This window comes from Mycteria americana, chromosome 10 (assembly GCF_035582795.1).
Source record: "Mycteria americana isolate JAX WOST 10 ecotype Jacksonville Zoo and Gardens chromosome 10, USCA_MyAme_1.0, whole genome shotgun sequence".
Lineage (NCBI taxonomy): Eukaryota > Metazoa > Chordata > Aves > Ciconiiformes > Ciconiidae > Mycteria > Mycteria americana.
This window is the reverse complement of record NC_134374.1, coordinates 22,684,650-22,694,770: the sequence shown is the minus strand read 5'-3', so window position 1 is coordinate 22,694,770 and position 10,121 is coordinate 22,684,650.

The window sequence follows — 10,121 nt, the reverse complement described above, 5'->3', positions numbered from 1 at the left end:
TCCGCAATAGTTAGACGCTAAATAAGGTTACTTGTTAATTACGCTGAAAGCGTGACTTGTTAGGAGATAACTGTTTTAAAATGTATTAAAAAAGAATTACATAAGGAAATGACATTTCACTTTATAAATCTTTTTTTGTGGAAGTGAGACTGCTATAAAGTAATGGATGCTGCAGCTTTTTGGAAGCGGTCTTAGGGGGATTACTGCTTGCCCTTACTCCGTGAAGAACTTTAATGTGCTTTAGCTTATACAGTGACTTCATGCCTTCAGTTGAAATCCCCTGGTTATACCATAACTCACTCTGCCTTGGAGATAACAACCATATTTAAAAGAGAATACCTTTTATTTACTGGTCAGTATATATCTTGCTCCCATGTGTAGATTTACACATGGTTTCAAGTGACAATTAAACACCGGAATCAAGATTGCAGTGTAGTAAGTTCTGATATACACATTTACCGTGTATACAAACTCTTCAGTTCATTACATCTTTTTCTGCTAACAAAGCTCTAAGTTTTCTGATATTCTAGCAATATAAATAGCTACAAAATGAAATATTTGCAATAGCCTCTGAGTGTATCATCTCTCAACTTTCTGTCAACAAATTTAACTGATATCTGATGCCTATTTAGATTTTTCCTTGAGACAGAGTGTTCTCTATTTAAATATGTATTTTATTAGCAAGCGATAAACAGGGAATGGCTTATTCCAGACAATTTCTGCTAGAATGCTGTGTGGCAACAATCCTAGCTACCTTTAATAGCAGGAAATTGATATTATAATTTTCAATAATCTTGAATAGTCACAATCTCAAATGCCTACCCACATAACTGCTCCTGTTCCATTCCTCATGCTTCTGCACCTAAGCAGTTTCTTCCTCTGAATATCTGCTTGTACATGAGTGTTTCCCTATTTTCCTTTATCATATCTAATTTTCTTGCAATATTGTATAGAGGAGAGGATTTCCCAGCTTTCACTTTCAGCATTCTGAGGCAAAGAGCCCAGATAAAAATTCTTTAAAATTACTTAAGACTCGTTTTGCACAACTATATAACAATTGCTGTAGTATCAGTGCTGTTGGCATCATGACAAGCAGTAGAAGCTCTTTGGGATCTACCTACAAGGCCACTGAACTAGAATGACAGTCCAGTGAATTGAGATGATCACGTATTCAGTGAGTAGAAAACCTGGTCATTCACATTTACTCCTAATAAATTCAGATCACCTCCACGGTGATCATAAGTTGCTGAAGCTGCATTGAACAGTGGATGAAACCTTAAACTTTATATGCAGAACCTGCATATGAGATGCAGTTGACATGTGAACACCTTCCCGGGAGTCAGCTTCCCTCTTATACTGAACGTGTCAGAGTTTGATGTTAATTTCAGTCAAATTTAACAAATAACTAATTTAACCAAACATGCAGTCAGTTAATAAGAGCTGTAATCACGGTGATTTTAGTGACATGGAATGCTTAACACCAGCGTATTTCACATTCAGTAGGCAAACGAGAAGATAATTTCTAATTTGCTTAAGTCTGAAACTAGTTATCTTTAAGAAGTACTATGAAGAAATCATTATACTGCTTTCTGAGCTGTTATAGTTTCTCTCTGAATACACAGTGATTCTCTGTATAGACAGTGAAAACTGCAGACAATTTAAAATTGGTGAACTTTTAAAGTGCCTCTGGTAATTGCATAACAACTACAAAAATCAAAAAGAATTCACAAAATCAAAACAGAAAAAAAGCTCTGGGAATTGTGGACATTCCTCTTGGTTCTAGCACTACCTTTCTTCCCACTCTTCTTTTCCAGCACTAAAACACACAACAGCAATCCCTTTTCAGATGATTCCCTTGCCTAGCCTTCTTTTCTCTTTATTGGGAACCAGCGATAAATCCTTGAAGCACAGCACAGGGACTATGCACCATAATCCTTTTAACAATCCTTTCTGGGAGATTTAGCAAAGAGAGACAGCTGCAGATTGTTACATCGGGCTTGGAGGAAACAAAAAACCCAGCCTCAACTGTAAGTTTAAGCTGAAGTCCAAGGCTGTGGAAGCCCGAAATGAAATGAATGGTGAAAGACAGGAATCAGACAGCAAAGCACCGGATCATACATGATTCTCTGATCATGTTTTCAATGTTGTCTGTGTAAGCATACAGAATCAATGCCTCTCAGAAACCATAAGCTTGGGGGAGAAAAAAAATCTTTCCGAAGTAGACAGAAAAGCCTATTCTGAACCACAGTTTTGCTAGAGGTACTAACAGCCATTTCTGCTGGATATGGAAGTTTCTTGTACCTACAGCTGTCTTCAGTACGATGCTTTTGAAAAATGACTATAAATAGGCACATATTTTTTTTTCCCCGAATGTATTTTCCCTGATGTTTAGTCAGTGAATCTTCCAATTATCAAGCTATTTACTTCCTGACTAAAACATGCTTTTCCTCCACATTTTATAACATTTGCATTTATTCGCACAGGGCTTCTGCCTGTGAGGAGAATCCACTGTTAAAGGTTCTTCTGACCTTTTAAAATTACTATAGAAATACTGGCTTGTGCTTCTTTCTCTTCATTTCCTATAAGACATTACTAACTCCTAGTACCTTTTACTGTCAATTCTGTGATGGAATTAGAAAAATAAAACCCTAATTGTGGAGTGAAAGTTGATGCAGCTATAGCATCCTGCAAATAACCACAGCTACTTGGAGTCACGCAGCAGAATACATTACGCTGTGCTCTGTGCGTGCTGGAGTGCACTACAATGCTTGCTGATTATGGTATAATTGACATGACCCTTCCCCACACTCCACAGTCTTCAGTTAACATTTGAGTTTTATATCACATAAAATAGAACATGAGTACATTATGCATGTATAAAAGCAACTCAAATAATAGTAGTTAAAATTGTATATCCCTCAGTGCATTAAAACATTCCCTACCAAGAAATATGCTGTGAAGAAGGGCTTTCGTGATGAAGTCCATTTCCTCCTCCTTCCTCAACTGTCTTAATTACTGTAGAATCAGAAATTAATTGCAGGAAATATTCTTGCATACTATCTATTTCACCAGATATTTTTACTATCAAAAATAGCAAGCAAAGGCTGAAGTTGAGTAGAATAATATGAAAATATGGGTAAATCAGAGGATCTTTAAAAAATTACTTTTTACAAATTTGGATTTCTAGGAACTGTAGATTTCTTAAATTTAAAATTTAAAATAAATAGCTGATATCCTTACTAAATAATAAAGTTTTGTATGAGTCACATCATAAACTCTTCAGCACAGAGCGTTTCGATTGCATTGTGCTTAAAGAAAGGCCTTGTTCCGTGGATATGATAAAGGATAAGATTAATTGTTAGTAAGCAAAGTCTCTTAAAATACTTCAAGAAATAAAGCATCAAAAACTCTATTTTAAATCATAAAAATGTATCTATATATTCTATGATCTTCCCAAAACAGGAGGAAATTGCAAGTCCTTGTGTGTACCAGTTTAGAAATTAAACTTCATGCCAAAGAGCGCCGGCCTATTGGTGACAACGCAGATCTAATGGTATGAGCGTATAAGCAGTAACACATCCTGAAGTGTCAGCTCAAATAAAAATACAGATTTTTATTTTTTTCCCCCCATTCAGTAAACAAAGAACACTTATAAAGGGCAGCATTAACACAGAGGTAGAAGAACATCTTCCCTTAATGGTGCTGTCAGAAAAAGAGAGAAAGGACTGATTAAAATCTAAACGCCAGGAACCCAGACATTCCCAGGACATGCAACAATTTGTAACAACTAGAAGAAAAGAATTTTGAAGGAGAAAATAAGTCAGACCTGTCAGATAAAGGCAGTGAGTTCAAGATTCAGCAATGGTTCATTGTTAGACCAAAGGTCAAATATGCGAGAAAAGATATTTTCTTTTTTTCACTTTATATTCTAGCAAAATACTAAATACACATTCCCAAAACCATTAAACTTAAAAGCCATAAATTAAAGCAAGATAGCACAGCCTCCTTACATTTTGTTGCCTGACTGCACTGTGACCAAAGGCAGCAGGCTTTTTCTTTCCTTTTTCTTTTTTTAGCTAAATTGACTATGAAAACCAGCCTGTAGCTCTTAGAGGCATCTGGTATCCAAATACCGATTCTCATTGCATCTTGACTTTTGTATGATACGATCGTCATTTGAAGATTCTTCCTGCTCCCTACCACCAAGAATATAAAATTACTTTATCATTTTCTCTCAGGATTTTGAAATTATTTCTGAATTATGAAAGGTTAAGGATTTTATCCTCAAATTGCAATTTGCAGAAGCAATCGCCTTGATAAAAACCTAATAGTCAATACCAGTCTATGCTGAGTCTCTCATAATCATGCCATTAAAAAAAAAAAAAGGTAAGCAAGATCCTGGCATTTGACTTGGTGACTTTATTGGAACATTATATTTTGTCATTCTGATGTAGACCCAATTTCCCTGTTAGTGAGTGGAAGGGTCGCACTGAATTTCCAGCTGGTTGGTGAGGGCTTTATGACTACTACAAGCAGAAAACCGCATTTGGCCCCGTGTCAAATACATATATGTCTCTTACCTTACAGATACTGTAATGTTTATAAATGAATTGAGACACACAACAAACTGCAGGCAGCTCTGGACATAGGAGATTCTAAGTTATAAAAGTAATTGGCCAAGCATCTACTCAATTAAATACAACAACAATTTATGACTAGAAAAGAACAAATTAACTCAATGTAACTACTCAAAGCAGTTTCTCTTTTGTAATCTTAAGTAGATGTACGTTTCCCATAGTTGAATAACGTGAAGTTATAGAACTATGAATTATGTTATTGCAACTGGGTAAAAGATAGGAAAAAAAAAAAAAGAAACCAGACAACAACCTAACACAGCTTGCTTCTCAATGTTTGCGAAGAAAAATAAATCATGGCTTACATGAGGTAGTTAAGATCTCTGCTCATAGCAGTCCAGACATTAAGCATTTTAATGGTAAGGGCATTAACAGTATAAATAGGCTAGTATATTGAAACTACTTATTTAAAAAATTAAATTAATCATCATAAGAAAATGTAACTCGTGCATGATCAACCAGAGAGGAAAAATTGTAGGTACAGCAATAATCAGAAAATGGCTGCAGCAGGTTTGGTTTTTTTCATTTTGTTTTGTTTTAAACTAAGCCATCTTGGTGTAGCATTCTCACCCAAATTATGAGTAATTAAAGGCAGCAGCCTTTCAGAACCGCCATTTGAAACTGTCAAGTTGCTACAGACTAATAGTACAGATCAATGTAAAAGCAAAAATGGCAGTGTATTTCAGTTTCACTTGGTGGCAGCAGGTCTTTCTAGGCATCCTACTAAGGTTGTAAATGATGTTGGAGTCAAACTAAGTTTTTTGAGCTGGATTCATACGGAAGAATATTTTATTTTAATTTTACATGAAACAAATTACATTTCTAAGGCAACAGTAAGTGTCAAACATTTTTAAAATTTAGATATCTAAAAGACCTTTCAAATAACTCCAGAAGTAATTTAGGTTATTAGTGATATTTAGTGGCTGGGTAGTGTGGAAGACAGTAGTTAAAAATAACTTTGCATTTAAGTAAACAACATTTTTGGTGGACATTAGCACCTGTCCATCAACTTAATAGGAATTCTTTTGTTTTTATGTACTTACAAATGAAGAATACTTTAGGTTGGAAGGGGTCCTCTACTCACTGAAAGCAGTTAGATCTAAAGTTAGTCCATGTTTTTCAGGATCACATCCAGCTGAATTTTGAATATCTCCAAGGATGTAGATTCTAACCATACCTTCAGTGATGGATATTTCTGTAATTACTCCAGATATTACATTTTACTTTATGAATGACACAATACTAGGTACAATAGAATGTAATTCATATAGTGAAAGTATTTTATCTAGTGCCAAACAATTGATATTTGTAAACTTCAAGTAATGTTGCTTGACAGCTAAATGCAGAGCATGGCTATAGGTGGTCCCACTGGTTATTTGTGAATCCATGCAGGGATCAGACTACCTTATTTACAAAGTCTTTGCCAAACTACATAAAAACTTTTAATCTTCTGCTGTGATCACAGCTAATAATGTAATTCACTTTGATTTCATAATATAATCAGGTGACATCCAGATGAAGCATGATCAAAAACAAAGTAATGTTGGTTTAATTGGGAGACAGACTCACCTGAGTAGCCTCAGAACAGTAAAAATAACACGTTTAAAAAGACTTGACTAATATTTGGTTGCAGAATTCAGCTGTAGGCTATGGTCTCAGAGATAGTTACTCATAGCCCCCCGAGTCGGAAGATAGGGATGGGGACCAGACTGGAGCCCCCATAATCCAGGGGGCAATGGTTGGTGACCTGCTGCACCACTTAGACACTCACAAGTCTATGGGGCCTGATGAGATCCACCTGAGAGTACTGAAGGAACTGGCAGAAGTGCTCACCAAGCCCCTTTCCATCGTTTACCAGCAGTCCTGGCTAACCAAGGAGGTCCCAGTTGACTGGAGATTAGCAAACGTGACGCCCATCTTCAAGAAGGGCCGGAAGGAGGACCTGGGGAACTACAGGCCTGTCAGCCTGACCTTGGTACCAGGGAAGCTGATGGAGCAGATCATCTTGAGTGCCATCACACGGCATGTAGAGGATAACCAAGGGATCAAGCCCAGCCAGCATGGGTTTAGGAAAGGCAGGTCCTGCTTGACCAACCTGATCTCCTTCTACGATAAGGTGACCCACCTAGTGGATGAGGGAAAGGCTGTGGATGTTGTCTATCTAGACTTCAGTAAAGCTTTTGACACGGTTTCCCACAGCATTCTCCTGGAGAAACTGGCTGCTCATGGCTTGGACGGGTGTACTCTTTGCTGGGTAAAGAACTGGCTGGACGGCCAGGCCCAAAGAGTGGTGGTGAATGGAGTTTACTCCAGTTGGCGGCCATTCACAAGCGGTGTTCCCCAGGGCTCTGTGTTGGGGCCAGTGCTGTTTAATATCTTTATCAATGATCTGGACAAAGGGATCGAATGCACCCTCAATACGTTTGCAGACAACACCAAGCTGTGCAGGAGTGTTGATCTGATTGATGGGAGGAAGGCTCTGCAGAGGGACCTGGACAGGCTGGATCAATGGGCCGAGGCCAATTGTATGAGGTTCAACAAGGCCAAGTGCAAGGTCCTGCACTTGGGTCACAGCAACCCCATGCAACGCTACAGGCTTGGGGAAGAGTGGCTGGAAAGCTGCCTGGCAGAAAAGGACCTGGGAGTGCTGGTTGGCAGCTGCCTGAATATGAGCCAGCAGTGTGCCCAGGTGGCCAAGAAAGCCAATGGCATCCTGGCTTGTATCAAAAATAGCGTGGCCAGCAGGACTAGGGCAGTGATTGTGCCCCCGTACTCGGCACTGGTGAGGCCGCACCTCGAATACTGTGTTCAGTTTTGGGCCCCTCACTACAAGAGAGACATTGAGGGGCTGGAACATGTCCAGAGAAGGGCAACAGAGCTGGGGAAAGGTCTGGAGCACAAGGCTGATGGGGAGCGGCTGAGGGAGCTGGGGTTGTTCAGCCTGGAGAAAAGGAGGCTGAGGGGAGACCTTATTGCTCTCTACAACTACCTGAAAGGAGGGTGTAGAGAGGTGGGGTTGGTCTCTTCTCCCAGGTAACAAGCGATAGGATGAGAGGAAATGGCCTCAAGTTGCGCCAAGGGAGGTTTAGACTGGATATTAGGAAATTTTACTTCACTGAAAGGGTTATCAAGCGCTGGAACAGGCTGCCCAGGGAAGTGGTGGAGTCGCCATCCCTGGAGGTATTTAAAAGACATTTGGATGAGGTGCTTAGGGACATGGTGTAGTGGTGGGCTTGGTAGCGTTAGGTTTACAGTTGGACTCGATGATCTTAAAGGTCTTTTCCAACCTATATGATTCTGTGATTCTGTGATAATGGAACCCTAATAAAAATTCTGTGTAGTTCTGCTCTTTTTGTGCATTTTAAAATTTAAAATGCACTGCAAATGAATTAGTACATTTAAGAACACAAGGCAAATCGCACAAAAAGAATTGCACATTTTTTTCCTAATGTGGAATGTAAGTCGTTTCTTGCAGACAAAAGTAGTGTCCAGATTTAGAGTAATAAAGACAAACAGTTCCTCAACTACTATTCACAAACAACTTATCATACATTTGCTTCTATCTCATAGTGATGAACAACAACATCATTCATGAATTCCATCATATGTTGTAATAAAAGTTTAAACAAAACCTCAGTTATTTCTATCATTTTCAACATACCTTCTTGTTAAAGTGAATTGAAGATCTGAATTCAGTTCTTATTTGCTGAAAAAGCCGTATGATATGGTAGCTTCAAAGAGAAATTTTTTAATCTAAAAATAGAAGTTGCTGAAATCCCCAGTTTTGCAAAGGAGGTAATGAAACCCATATTTTGCACATGTTTACTTAGTATCTAATATAGAATAGGTTCTCTTCCTAGATTCTTCATGAAAACCAAACAGACCCCCTGACCACAGCCACAGCTCAGCTCACGCCAGTTTGTAAGGGGATACACACCAGCTGAAGCTGAAAGTGACCTAGATCGCATTTGTTTTTCACTGGTTTAATTAAAATTTGTTAAAAACAATTCTACGCTAAAATGAGCAGTGCTATGTTTATATTGGACATTAATAGAGTTTTTTCTAAAACTGACTATACTAAAAAAGTGCAAGGGTGCTTACCACTTTATTTCAGTTTAATGGTAGAGCACAACTAAATTAGGCCCCTGTAAAGAGGCGAGAGCTAAAGTATTCTAGCAAAGAAGCAGATCTATTCAGGGCTGAAACACAAAACCGATGGTTTATATTTTTTTCCTTTTGTAGATAGACTGTTGGACTGTATTTTTTCCAGGGTCAAGTAAACAGACACTGTGTCTTCTGAATTTCACAAAGGAAAAGGAGTGGTTGTCTTCTTGTAGCTGCCACAGGGAGGGCACTAAGATGGTACTTTTACTTAGTTTTGGCCAAAGATAAATTATCATTCAGTTATTCACCACTTAAAATAGCTCTTCCAATGGTGTGACACATTTTTAACCATATCCTCATGAATAGCAACACTGTAATTACATGTAAGAATTCACTGAAGTAAACATCTAATTTCTGAAGTGTCAGACAATAGGCAGCATCACGCAGACTACAGTTCCACATTTTAGTAGTAATCAATTCAACTAACAATAGAGCTGATTGACAGGAAGCTCTACGCTATTAAAAGCCAAACATAACAATAAACAATTTTGTCTAAGCAATGAAAAATGTATGGACCATCTACGCTCTCTCCTCATGTTGTCTTCCTGCAGGAAAAAATAGTAACACAGCTGAAAGCTGAAGCAGGCGTATTGCACCATCTTTAATTAACCTCCAAGTCTGAACCGTTGCACAAAAGAGTAACCACTGGCCAATTTCTATAGTACATTTTTGTGAGCTAATACTCCTTGGTCCAGGAGGAACTGCAAAGGAATCTCCACATACAGAATTTCTTACTCGGTTAATACTGGCTAATAATTACTTTTAGTTTGATTTCTAGAGTCAAGAAGCTAGCTGTAATCATCACCTAGGATGTGCAACTGTGAGAACAGTAGCACAAACAGGCGCCAATTGTTACTACCACCACAAATGCTATTCTTTAAAAAAATACCTGTGGTTTGTTGTGATTCTGGTAGACAAAGGCTAGAAAACAGCAAATAGACAAACTGCTATGGAAACACAGCGAAACTAAACCACAAACTCCTTTTCAAACTGAGTTGCGAGGTGTGTTTTTCCCTATTCGCTATGTATTTGCACACTGCAAAGTAAACCAAACAAAATCTACTACGGCAGTGTGAGGATCAGCTATAGAAAAACAGTTGTAATAACCTGTAACTATTGTCTTCTCCTCTTGACCTTAAAGGTACACTGCCATTTTTCCATGCAGCAAGAATAACCTGAGACATTCCATCTTTCTATGACATGATGAATGAGCTTCGATTAAAAGTAGCTAAAAGAAGAAAAGCTACTAATGTGTTTTATACAGTCACTGATCAGTTCCTGACATGTAATATTTCATTTGCTTTAGGACATTAAGAAATGTTG